Source organism: Cetorhinus maximus, chromosome 16 (genome assembly GCF_964194155.1).
Source record: "Cetorhinus maximus chromosome 16, sCetMax3.hap1.1, whole genome shotgun sequence".
Classification (NCBI taxonomy): Eukaryota; Metazoa; Chordata; class Chondrichthyes; order Lamniformes; family Cetorhinidae; genus Cetorhinus; species Cetorhinus maximus.
In genome coordinates, this window is record NC_135894.1 from 28,507,782 (window position 1) to 28,512,920 (window position 5,139).

Below are 5,139 nucleotides of genomic sequence, written 5' to 3' on the forward strand. Positions count from 1 at the left end.
GGAGGTATCTCTAGTTCATTTAGACTAATGGAGAATGTGTTGATTTCTCTTGTGGCTTCAAACGTTACATAAGATGATTCAATACTCTTTGTTTTGCCGAAAGTCATCTTTAATCCTCATTGCTGAAATATACAGAGATCAATTAGCTTCAGTCAGGGAAATGCCTTCGAGAATCAGAGAAACTTCAATCAAGGAAACCTTTGTAAAAAAACTTACTTTTTACAAACAATCACTTGTATCAATTCTTTCTGCAGAGGAACCAGTCAGATCCAATCACACGTTAACTTAGTCTCTTTCTCCACCGATGTTTCCAGACCTGCTGAGTATTTCCAGCATTTTCACTTTTTAATGCAAAGGAGTCAGTCAGATCCAATCGCACAATCATTACTGGGACCTTTGGAATCAATAAAATGCAGTTCTTTGTGAAAAGAAAGGGGCTGGTCCACAAAAGCATCAAATCCTCCAGTGATCACATGGAGATAAAGGAACAAATTACAAGCTCCGAGCTGTCACCATAGATATCCCCAGCGGCCTAATGGATAAAGCATTGGCCTCTGGATCTAAGGATTGTGGGATCCTGTCCACATTGGGGTGGGATAGAGTTTGTGCTACAAACAAAGGCCTTGTTAGCTGTTATCCTGTGAGATACAGCAAGCTTTTTTCAGGGAACAATGTCACTGCACTTTCCAGGCAAACAGAATCAAAGCAATTCATGTCACATTTGGAGGCCATTCATCTCATTGTGTCTATGCTGGCTGTAAACACGCCATCCAGTCTAATCCTACTTGAATGTTCTGTGACTTTAACACTTGAAGTGTTTACCTGGTATTCTTAAATGTGATGAGAGTTTCTCCTCAGGTCCCCTCTGATCCTATAATCATACAGTTTAAATAAACTAACACTGAGAATTGAATTCTCTGCTAAGGGAAGCAGGTCCTTCCTATCCACTCCATCTAGACTCCTCATAATTTGAACACATTAATTAAACACCGGCATGAACTGTTTGGGCGTGTTCCTGTGCCTACAATCCCAAATAAATCTCCCATTAATGACTCCTGTTGGAAAGAAACAGCCCTACATTATCCAATCTCTCATCATGGCTAAAATTCTCCATTCCTGGCAGCATCCTTCTAAATCTTCACTTTGAACTTCCTCTGCTCCTAACTTTTACCAATTCGAAAATAGAGAGATCGATCCGAACAGACACAAGAAAGTCAAATTTCAAAGGGAGCAACAATTTATACTGCATGAGAAAAGGGTGCTGATTGGTTGGTAAATTGACTCTGATTGGTCGAAGTGTTGCCTTGGAGACTGCACCAGGGAACAATTGTCCCTCATGCTTTTGTTTAATTCAAAACAGGTACAATGCTTGACCATGTTCCTTTTCCCTGTGGAGAGTAGGGCCCTGAATATGAATAGACGTAGTTACTCGCAAGCATCAGGGAGCCACATTGTGAGCCCAACTGATAATCCTAACTTGGTTATCAGTGTAATTCTTAGCACACTCAGGGTTGTCAGGATTGTTCACCAAGTGCTGTTAAATCATGGAATCACATCTAATGTTAGACATTATGTTCTGAGTTTAGCGAGTATGGGCTGGTTGCGTACGGTCAGTACTTTTCCTATTACAAACAGCCAAAGGGATGTGCTGTTTGATTCATTCTGTCAGTCTTTGTCAGAATGGCATCACACCGGCACTGAAATTCATATACTCCATTACTCATTTGTGTGGTAGGCAGAGCGTCTTTTTTTCTTGACGGCCGCATCCTGTTAGTGGAAAATACGACTTATTTTTCTGCTGAATAGTTGCTCAAATTTTTGAGCTACCTTCCCCTTCCAGGGCAATCTGAGGTAGACTGGGCACTTTACAGGCCCGAAGGAGGCAGCTGTGGGTAAACTTGTGAGTATGCGAGATTCATAATGAGCAATGATCTGATCAGGGAAGCCATTATCCTGCAGGAGAGCTGTGATGCACCCTATTTCAGCACCAAGCTTACACAGTGAGCAAATAGATAGGGCCCTGTTTAGAGATTGCCAAAAAAGCCAATCTTATAACATATGGAGCTTTAGGAATCCCAGTGAAGGTCGGCCTGCAGACAGTAGTAGAGAACCCATGAGCTTATTTCCCAACTAGCACATTGAGGAAGGGCAGTTTGTTGGAAAACTCTATTCCAAAAGTGTATTTGAGCTGGGATGGAGCACATTAAGGTGTGTAAAGAAATTCTTACATGCAGCTGCAGATTGAAATATAACAAAGGTATCATCTATATATCCGAAATGTGCAAGGGGTCAGAGGTTAGGGGTCATTCCATTGAAAAGGCTTTTCTTAAGTAAATGAACAAAAATGTTGATGAAGATGGGGCTTAGAGGAGAACCTATGGCAAGATCATCTATTTGGGAATACATGTTATCATCACCTTTTCAAGGGCAATTAGGGTTGGGTAACAAATGCTGGACATGCCAGTGATGCCCACATACCTCAAAAGAATATTTAAAGAAGGTATAGTCTTGTAAGAAAAAATAAAGGTCAAGGAATCAAAGAGACAGTGGCAGTGTGAATATGAATTTGATATAGGGATGGGGAGCAGACAGTGATGGTGAACAGCTGCTTTTCAGACTGGGGAGAAGTATACAGTGGTGATCCTCGGGACTCAATAACAGAGACTGGTCCAGGTGGTTTGGAATCAGAATTTCGTAGACAAAGTAGTTATTGATCAAAAGAAGCCCTTCAGGGAGGACATAGTTTGAGGAAAGAGGAGACATGTTCCAATGATTGGGAAAGAAAGGAGATTCAAAGCTAGAGCTCCCTGACTAAGAAACCTGGAATATGAAGCTAGTCTTAGTAATGGTGGCCATGAAACTATAATTGATTGTCATAAAAACTCATCTGGTTCATTAATGGTCTTTTGGGCAGGAAATTTATCATCCTTACCTGATCTGACCTACATGTGACTCCAGACGCATGACAATGCGGTTGACTATTAACTGACATCTGTAAATAACCCAGCAAACCACTCAGTTCAAGGGCAATGACGGATGGGCAACAAATGCTGGCCTTGCCATTGATACTCACATCCCATGAAAGAGTAAAAAAATAACTTAAGGAGGGATATACTTGCATTGGAAGCAGCTCAAAGCAGATTCACTAGGCTGGTTCCTGGGATGAAGGGATTGTCTTATCAGTAAAGGTTGAGCAGATTACGCCGATATTATTTGCAAATTAGAAGAACGTGAGGTGATCTTATTGAAAGATTCTAAGGGAGCTTGACAGGGTAGATGCAGAGATGATGTTTCCCCTCATGGGGGAATCTAGAACTAGTGGGCACACGTTCAAAATAAGGGGTGTCCCATTGAAGATGGAGATGAGGAATTGCCTCTTTCAGAGGGTCATTAATCTTTGGAATTCTCCTCCCCATAGAGCAGTGGAATATATTCAAGGCTGAGTTAGACAGATCCTTCACCTACAAGGGAGACAAGGGTTATGGTGGGGGGACAGGCATGAAAGTGGAGTTATGACCACAGTCAGATCAGCCATGATCTTATTGAATGGTGGAGCAGGTGTGATGGTTGGAATGGCCCACTCCTGTTCCTATTTCTTATGATCTAAGGACACCCTCCAATCAGAGAGTCAGGATCTCGAAAGGATATGAGGAGAAGGGCCAGGTAGCATTTGAACCTTGTTTGTTCCAGCTTGGAGGAAGAGTGTGTGTGTATTTCATGCCTGAATCTGGTAACATGAATGGTACGTGTATTTTAATTGGGTGTCGACATTTCAAATTAACAACTGTGCCTGTAGTGTTGGGTGAGCTGAAGACAGGAATGAAAGGGACAGTATTTGCCTGGAAAGTGTAGGTGACATTACCCCCTGAATGTTGGGTGGCTAACAGTTTAGTAGAAACATAGCACTGGATTGTGCTAATGAGGAACAAGTGACAGAGAAGGGTGCTGCAGAGGAACAGCCAAGATTTGATGATAAATTGAAAGGAAATCAATCTGCCAGTGTTGATGTAAGCTTCTTTGATGTTTGTTTCTGGGCAAAAATCTGCCTCACCCCAGAAGGGACTTGAACCCACAATCCCTGGCTTAGGAGGCCAGTGCCTTATCCATTAGGCCACTGGGGCTGTGTAGGAGTCAATGTTGCAGCTACTAGATTATCCGTCTGTCTCTAGAGTCATGTTGGGACAGAAGGTCACTTCCTGTCGAGAGTCCCTGACAAATCTGAAGGTATTTTGTGGACCAGCACTTCCTTTTCATTCACAACCAAATTCTACCAATTCCAAAGCTCCCAACAATGATGTAACAGGATGTGATTATCTCTTGTACGTTGACAATTGGTCCACTTGAACCTCCTTAAGGGTCTATTGTAATTGGACTGATTGTGGGGAAGTTTCTAGAAATAATAATTTGGTACAAAATTCACAGTCACTTGGGCAAATGCAGGTTAATTAAGGAGAATCATCGTGGATTTGTTTAGTGAAAATCCTGTTTAAATAACTTGGTTCACCCAATGCACCAGCCTGTCTATATCCTTTTGAAGCCCACTGTCATCTTCCTAATTGTTTACTACACTTCTGAGTTTCACATCGTTTGTGAACCTCAAAATTGTCCCCAGTGCCTCCAAGCCATTTATGTGCATCAGCCAGCAGTGGCTTAGTCCTAACGTTGAAGAGAGTTATGTTTTGAAATGTACCTTTAACTCACAGTAAATCAGAGAATTATGAATGAACACCTGGGTTTGCAGACATGCCCATGTGATCAGGTTGCCATGGGGAGAGAATCTCAAACAAAAGTGCATTGAGGTGGGGGGGGTTAGGGGGTGGGGAGGTAGGGGTGTGGTGGGGAGGTAGGGGTGTGGTGGGGATATAGGGGAGGTGTAGGGGGGGTGATGGTGGGTGGGGGGTGATGGCAGTTTTAATACCTTTTCATAGCATCTCATGGTGAAAGGATGGCTGCTGGCTGAGAGAGATTGAAAGGAGCTACTTTTGTGGGAAGCAGCTGAGCTGTTTTTATGTTAACAACCAAGCAGGATGCTTGTGAGAGTTCACTTTCTGTTCAAAAGAAAGGGAACAGAAAACATGGGTCCGTGAAGATTTAAGGACTGATGTGTCATTGAAATGTGCCTTACTGGTGATAACCAAA

At 42.5% G+C, this 5,139-nt stretch overlaps 1 non-coding gene across 1 annotated transcript; it reads right to left on the reverse strand.

Moving 5' to 3' along the window:
• Nucleotides 1-4,048: 4,048 nt before the first annotated feature.
• Nucleotides 4,049-4,121, reverse strand: trnar-ccu (transfer RNA arginine (anticodon CCU)). Its single transcript has one exon. It is a non-coding gene; the product is annotated as a tRNA-Arg (tRNA).
• Nucleotides 4,122-5,139: the final 1,018 nt, after the last annotated feature.